Below are 9,061 nucleotides of genomic sequence, written 5' to 3' on the forward strand. Positions count from 1 at the left end.
CCTTTGAAGCGTCTGAGGAAACTTGGGGACTCCAAGAAGTCAACCAAGTTTCTTGTCATGATTCCCTCACAAGACAAACCATCTGACTAGCCCAAGATCACCAAAGAAGCCTTAGCCAAAGCCCTCCAGGACTTAGACGTAACCAAAATCCAAATCCCTACCTATAAAAGGCCAAAGCCCAGAAAGAAAGCCAAATCCAAGAAAACCAAAACCTTACTCCATGACTCACCTGAATCCTCACCTGAACCCACTCCAATAGACCAACCAATATCTACCTTCCTACCCCAAATACCACCCTCACCACCTCAAGACCAACCTACAACTCAAATCAAACAACCAACCCAAACCAAACCCGAACCTTCCCAAATCACAACACCACCTACCCAACCAACCACCTCAATTTTCACATCATCCATCTTCAGCTCACCGATCCAAACGACCAGCTTATGGAGCCAAACCGTTATAACTTCCCCAATCCAAACCATAACACCACCTATGACACAACCAACACCACCCACCACTACAATTTCACCAATTCTTACCCAACCAATCACCCTACCTTTGCAAACAACCTCACCACCCATATTGTCCTTCACATCACCATCCACTATCATGTCACCCAAACCCATTACACGAGGGAAATCGTTGACACCTCCAGTTTACGCCGATCCTGTCCTCGATAGGATCTTCACACTGGAGGAATCCAACGCAAAAAGGGCGGAACGAGAGATAGGGCTTCTTCGTTTTATCAAGGATTTGAAAGTAAAGGAGGTTGCAGATGAGAAGGAGAAGACGGAGTTGAAGGAGAGGGTTCAGGTTCTGGAGGATGTGAAAGAGGTGAACGAGGCTCAATTGGAAAACTAAAGATTGTTGATTAACACGCTACACACCAGAGTCCAGAATCAACAACTGCTACTGAACAACGAAGCATCTCAAAATGCCAATCTACGAGCAGATCATTCCAGGCTTGCTGACAGACTGGCTACTCTTGAGAGAAACCTGTCATCTGTGAGCGCTCTCAAAACAAGTCTTAACAAGAAGATCGAGGATGCCACTCAGAAGTGGGATGTTGAGAGTGAGGCCACAAATTCAAGAGTCACAAACTTAGAAAATCAGCTCGCTTCATCCGCTTCCCTTGATACACTCAGAGCCGAAATGCAGGCTATTCAAGAAAAGGTGATGGAACATAATCGTCTTAATGAGCTCCAACTGAAGACAAATGAAGAGTTGGTGAGCAAATATCAAGCGGCCTCAGACCTTATGGGTATTCATGAAGATGACTTTCACAGTCTGGAGGATCGACTTGATACAGTTTTCAGAAGTTGGAGAAGGTTTGGTGAGACTTCTCAGGCTGGTGGTTCGCAGCCTTCCGCAGGTCCGAGTGTGGCCTTGCGAGGAGTTAGAGTGGGAGTGTCTGAAGGTGAGGTGACTGTTGGTCGTTTGGTACAACAGAGCGGCCAGTCTAGCGGTGTTGGTGGTAGTAATGAAGGTGATAAGGAAGATGTTGGTGACGATGATGATGATGAAGATGATGAGGATGATGATGAAGAAGATGATGACGATGATGACGTTCATGACAACTTTGATGAGGATGACGACGGTGGTGATGATGGCGAGAATGGAGGAGATGGAGGGGGCGGGGCAACAAGAGGTGGAGGTGGAGATAAAACTCAATCACCTCCACATTCTCAACATGATGTTCAAGACCCTGTTGATCCTGACTCTGCCAGCAAAGTCAGGGAGCACGACTCACAGATCGATGATTTATATAAAGATGTTTTTTCTGCAGGTAATGTTACAAGAATGGTGGATGCTTTTATTGAGGCGGGTATGAGTTTTGAAGACTTTATAACAAGAACGGAGGAGGCAGTAAACAAACCAGATGACGACATCAACTACTCGCCAAATCCAGATACTTCTCCTGCTCAAGCTTCAGATGCACCTGCTACAGATCCCGTCTCAACTCCAGCAGACGACTTGACACAGGAACCACCAAAGAAGAAGAGAAAGACGCACATTGTGTCAAGTCATGCGTGTGCCCGCTTGCTTAACTACCCTTATCATGACGACTCGCTGATCGTTTATGCAAAGTATGATAAGAGGAACTGTGTTTGGGCTATCAGAAGATATAGTGGTGATCTGATCTATCTCAACCACCACGAGTTGAAGTCGTTACCAGAGCTTGATATCAATTATCTACGAAAAGCTCTAGGTCATGGTGGAGTCAGAAGTACGCTAGAAAGTTGGATCCCCGAGTGTCTTCATCGTCAATCGAGGGTCGACTACAAAGATTTCGAGCCGAATAAGGGTCCCTACGCAAGTATAAGAACCCAAAGAAGATAGACCCAGCTACCGGAGATCCTCGCACTATGTGGAGATATAGAGCATCGAAAGACTGTCACGAAATTTATCATGGCGAGCCTTATATTCCCAACACTCTCCGAGATTTCATTGACTGGGAGTTTGATAATACAACCGGTGAGACCGTCATCCACTACCGTGATATGTACGAGATTAGAGTGTTTGACGAGCATGAGCTTATGGGTCTACACATTGAGGATGTGAAGAAGCTCTACAACAAGCCACTGGGAACCGTCGAGGATCCAGGTCATCAGAATACAGACCGGATAGTTGAAGCCTTCAACAAGTTCATGCGTAGACTTGTTGAACTTCCACTAACCGAGGACGAATGTTTGGTCTACGACACCGACGAGTTCCAATACTAAAGACTAGAGGGAGATTGTTAGTCCCATTTTGTTTATATTAGTCTTTTGTATTGGTTTTTATGTAATGGGCCGTTTTGGTTATTTAATATGTAATAGGCCCAAGAGAAATAATGTTGTAAAGCCCATTGGCATTTGATGTGACTTACTTCTCATACATGCTTCCCTATAAATAGGAAGCATGCCATGAGAGAAGGTAGTTGTTGATTGTAAATCAAAAGAAACTTTTTGCCTAATTCTCCCAACACACATATCTTTCGGCTTTCTCTCTTTCTCTCAAACCACCCGAAAATAACATCTCAAGATCCGAGACCGCTTAGTGGCTTAGTGTGATTTCCGCTAGCCCTAAGCTGGTTGATCCAAGATTATTGTTAGATCCACCCGCCTTGGGACCTACAGTATTGCATGTTACCTATAACTGAACAGAAAACGAAGCCATTAGTTAAATACGTACTTGATATACGAATAGTTGATACTTAATACACTAATATTTACAACCAAAAATGTATTATCATCAACAATTTAATATAATGGTCATCGGTTTTTGAAACATGAATATTAGTTAAGATAATAATCATCATCAATATAATGATCATGCTAAAGTATCTGCTTGTTGTCTATATGAACATATCAATCAAAAAGTAGTGGCTCTTTCCTATTTATTCTCAAACTTATCTAGATCATACACATATGTACAAAATTAACTTTATTATTATGCTAAACTTAATGAAATTTTATGCGTTTGGGAATAAGAAAAATTTCCAAATAAGTGAATGCTATGAAAAAGGTAAGCTCCCTGCTAACCGTTTAAATCTTACTGTTGGGGTTGGGGGGGGGGGGGGATAATTTTGTGGGAAGGCCACTATAGCATTGGTAAAACCCTCTATCATTGGTAAAACCATAAATCAAAACTCAAAAACATATTCTTTATAGGATAATCAAAACTAAACAAACGTATAAAGTTTTTATATATATCAGAAAGAAACTAATGAGCTTTTGATACATACAATAATGATTTATAAGATGTTTTATGTAAAACATGAAGATAAGAAAAATGTATATATATTAAACTGACAATCTCAATCAACTAACCACAAGCAATCCACCTAACACTAATCAATCCAAGTTCACAAAATAAAGTAACAGAATGAAGATAATTAAACAAAGTAACAAATGCATTCAATATTAGTACCATAAGGACTCGATTAACAAAATTGAACCTAGCAGGAAATCAAACCCTAAGAAGAATAACGAATGCGAGTTAGGGTTTATATCACAGAAAGATAAAGAATACAAAACATAAACCGAACATAATTGCATACCTTAGGAGATCAAAGGAAGACTATGATGTGGTGCTGCTTGTTAATCAATTCATGCCGAAATACATTATGAAATCAATTTTAGGTTTATATCAATCATAAACGAACACAAATTCAAATGAGAAGCAAGAAATATAGCATACCTCGGTGCTAAAACAATGATGAATGGGTAGATCATGATTCGGATTAATTTCATGAGATGCAAATTGATTAAGGATTTAGCTTGCAAACATTAAACATTATGAAAGGGGAAAAGCGATTTAGAGTTTCTGTTATGATAGACACCGAGCAAATAAAAAGCCAATGAATTAAATTAGCAAAATACCTTCGACAATCAAACGATGTTACATATAGATTCACCAAACAAATAGAATGAAAGACGATAATAATGGGATTGTGAATTGGTAACGACTAGCATGAAGAATATATTAGTTTAGATTATAGCATCAAAATTGGATTGGGTAAGGACCCGTGACAGAGTGTAAAGGGGTTATACTTTTAGGCAGGATTTTAAGGATGAGGAGGGGTTAATGAGGGGACATTTGATAAATAAATCTTTTATTTATTAAATAGTATATATATAGATTAAAAACCAAAATTTCTCTTCCTCACATATATCATTATTCATCAAATGTGCAGTTGTTGAGACGTTCTTATACACTATCCTACCTTATCTCCACCACCCCGTATTCTCTTGCATCTGCTGTTATCTTATCTCCACCACACACCTCGCTGCCTTCGCACATCGTTTACAACAATATTGTAATAAACTTACCCAAAATTAAAATCTTTTATTCAATTTTTTTTAATATGCCTTCTTTATATTTCTTCACAAGTAAATGTACTTCACCTGCATTGAATAATAACCATGCTTAAAAATCTCAATTTCTTCCTCCTCTGTTTCCTCTGTCTCTCTGTTATGAAGCAAGAAACCCTGAAGGTTTTGATCAATTTCTTAATTTTTTTTATATTTTTGATATGGGTTTTTGATTCTCTACATGGGGTTTTAATATCTTGATCTGAGACTATGTGTGCAGTTGTATCTTTGATTTTTGATTAAAAATGGGTTTAATGATCCTCATGGGGCTTTTAGCAATTGGGATGAAGATTCTGTTGACCCTTGTTATTATCAAATGACACTTTAATATAGAACACAAAGGTCAAAGTCTGACAATTTAGTTTAAAGTCAAACTGTTTGTTTGAATAGACTACTACAAATTGCAAATGTAGATGTGCACAGGGGCATTTTAGTCACTGTTGAGAGGTTTAAGTTCAATTTCAAACTGAAAAGTGGTAGTTGTGTAGATTATGATTTTGGAGAGATTACAATCTTGCAGATTCAAGTCTCTAACAAGTTGTGTATAAGGTGCGGATTAAAGTTAGAGTAGCAACTGGTATCAAATTTGATGATGCTTTTACTAAAATTGTCAAAATAAGCATTTGAAGAGGCTGTTAGTTGATTAAAACCAAGTGAGACTACAAGTTAAAATATGCTTAGATCACTAGCATTTTGCGGTTTTATGTCAGGTTCCGACCCGATCCGAATAGTCAAACCGACCCGTATCCAGTTCTATGAAATTATTTGAACATCTAAACAGTGATACCACTGGAAAAAATTCCAGGATCAACCACTGCTCGAAACTATTACTTGTTTGATCTATGTAAAAATGACAATTTATAATTATAACCATACTTGGTTAACTTAGGTCAATACCAATCACACTTAACTGATATAGGTCAACACCGGTCAATCACAACCACACTTGGCCAATTTAGTTCAATCATAACCGCAATTGGCCAATCCAGGTCATTAATGCTCGAGTGTAAATGTAGTGAGATGTAAATGTAGTTCACACAGGCTAAACTTGTCATCAACTCATCATTATGGTCAAAATACCAAATCGCCATTTTTCTATATAAAGTCTAGGTGAGGTCAATTACTATACTTGTGGTTTTTTCATCACATATTTAGAAGACAAATTCACGTACCTTCATGACAATATTTCAAATTTAAATAATGCCAAAATCATATTCATGACCAAAGTTGAGATTTTGATACTAAAAAGAACATTGAAGACAAAAGTGGAGTTCTGGATGAAAGTACATGCCAAAAGTTGAATTCTGATACGATTTTCTAGTAATGCAACTTCATAATCTTTAATGTCCAACCATAACTCGGCTTATATAGATTAACCAAATTTGCTAGCCAAGACATTATCAAATATAATAAAACGCTAATAATTCTTGGGCTGGGCTTTACACTTGGGCCAAACAACAATTGAGCCAACAAGACCCACTTAAGCCACACCCAAAAGACCCAGCCTATTTAAGCACTTAACCCGTACTCGATACTTGAGCTCAGTAGATTGGATTAACATCAACACAATTCTTTGATATTAATGTTAATATCAAACTATTACCCCTAATCTGAGATTCTGATCATACAATTTATAATAGTTTTTTTTTTTTAAGAACAATAGCATACTTCATAAACAACTAAAAATTCATTAGCTTGATTCTGACCAATTATAACAACAAATTTGGATTTGGTTATCAATTATAACATCATATAAACTATTAATGTTACTCAAGGATTATACTTAAAATTAATACCTTGAATCAAACTTGGAATGAACAAACACAGTGGAATCGTACTTGGAATTGAACGCTATGGAAAAGTAACTTTTTGGAATCGAATAGGATGAATTGATTAAGAGGGCCGAGGCTGCTGTAATTGACATATAACATAGATCGAATCAAGTACTCACCATTTGTGAATTACCTTATGAATTATCAGGATTTCTTAAAATACGATCTTGGGTTAATTGGGTTCACCTGATGCTTGCATAACCAAACCAATAACCAACCCAATCTACTAAGCACGTACAGAAGACAAAGAAAATGAAAATTTTCTTGTTTAACTCATTATACTATGTTGTCTAGCAATAGAATAAATAACAGCTTTCATATATGATGCAGGATTGCATCAAAACGAAAGCCAACACGCATTCCTTCCATATGCAACGCCATTTTTAAGTAGACATATTTCATCTACATGTGGTTTAAGTATAGCATCATAAATAACAAAACAAGCTGGATTAAAGTCTCCTTATGTTTGAGACTGAAGGGCCATTTTGGCATGTTTTAAGTTATGTTTCAAACCACTATCTTCATTAGAGAAGCAAGAACATTAATAGTGGATAGCTAAGTGCATGAAACTATACGATAAACATCAACAGTTAGCAAACATATGTTCTTTTCATTCCACCATAATCCGCATTCGAATCTTACATACCAAATTCAAGGAGAATTTCGTTTGGGGAAGATAGACATTATAATTCCTCAAAATTTGAAATTAAAACTAGGATAACTAAAACTCAGTTTCTGAAACATGTGATGATTAAAGGACATACCAAATATGAAGAAATAAATATATTTGAAACCACATCATCTTGACAATTGAAGTTCACCTTGTATTGCATAATTAGAGCATCAAAAGTGTTTCCATGCTATTGGTCCATGCCTTGCATGTATGCTTCAAAAGACTTCTGTTCTAAGTCCACCACTTCGCAATGTGGCCTTTACCCTCATAAACCGTATATTCTGGCTGATCAAGCAGAAGTAATGTTTCCTTATAGGAATACACATGATATGGACCTTCTCTATCAAATCCAAAACTGCTGATGCATTCTGAACTGGGTTCATAAACAACAAGCGTTCCTGGATTGTCCCACGGGTCGTCAATATTATAAACATAATCTGACTTTGTACCTTCAATAACAGGTTCACCACTCCTCCTAAATCCCAATACGCCATGTATTGTGAAATCCGGTATGCAAATAGTGAATAGCCTTGTAAACGAATTTGGTACACCATCCTCCAACCTCCATACATGGACCCACTCACTCTCATTGTGTCCATCTCCATACACAACAAGAGACTCCCTTAGATTAGAGATGTCCTTATAACTGATATTGTATACTAAATTATCTGGGAGGCTTATTTCTCTAAATTCTTCACTTGTCATATCAAATGAAATGATGAGATTATAAGACTCATGTTCACCATCTATAACACTCCTATCCATAGCAAGCCAATAAAAAAACCCATTCACACCTTGACTACAACCGAGTTCAATTGATTTACGAGGAAGATTGCTGTATGAACTTCTCCAAGCCCCTGTGCTTAACGTAAAAACCTCAACTTGATAAGGGATGCAAGCTACACTTTCCATACCCTTCCAATTCTTAATTTGTGTGATCTTGACAATCTTAGGATCATTAGTCTCACGACACGCTCCAAAACCTAGAACTCGCATACATCTCATCATTGACTTCTGCCACATTAGGCACAACAACAGCAACAGCGCCTTCATCACGATAATCACCATACACACACAACAAGCCATGAGACCTGCCGATAATGACGGAACGTTCAAGCATGTCAACTAATGGGGGTTGAGTACCGGAAACCCTCTTATTGGGGAAGGTAGCATCATCAACAATTAAATAATATGATGACCCCCCAAAAGTATACATCACACTTCACAAGTAGATGATGTTGCAGCTGTGTGTTCTGGGCGTTATACTCATTAATGAAACGAGAGCTATCGATGAGTGCCTTCCATGCTTTGGATACCGATCGGAAGTGAATCACTGATTTGAGAGACAGCCTTTTGATGATTTCCTCTTGGATTTCAATAGGCAAGTTGTCTGACATGTTAATTCTAGGGTTTTTTGCGGGCGTGGAAGCTAAGGGTGATTTATGTACCCTATTGTAACATGAAATTTAGGTTAAGTGAAACTCGGACCGTGTTATTGGGCCGTGTTTAAGATAAAACTTTATTACTTTTTTGGTTAACAAATACTGAGGGGGTGTTTGGGATCGATTATTTTCATCAATTTATAACTTATTAATTTTTTAAAAAATAATAAGGTTTTTGGAATTGCTTTTGATGTGAGAGGAAATAGTTAATCTTATTAAAAGTTATAATGAGTTTTAGGAATTCCAAACACCCCC

General features: G+C 37.6%; 1 pseudogene; it reads right to left on the reverse strand.

Moving 5' to 3' along the window:
• Positions 1-7,595: 7,595 nt before the first annotated feature.
• LOC143584485 (F-box/kelch-repeat protein At3g23880-like) lies at positions 7,596-8,761 on the reverse strand (annotated as a pseudogene).
• Between the last annotated feature and the right edge of the window lie 300 nt (positions 8,762-9,061).

The sequence above is a fragment of the Bidens hawaiensis genome, unplaced genomic scaffold, assembly GCF_021521415.1.
Source record: "Bidens hawaiensis isolate Kalapana, Puna unplaced genomic scaffold, B.hawaiensis_p1.1 tig00033138_1, whole genome shotgun sequence".
Taxonomy (NCBI): domain Eukaryota; kingdom Viridiplantae; phylum Streptophyta; class Magnoliopsida; order Asterales; family Asteraceae; genus Bidens; species Bidens hawaiensis.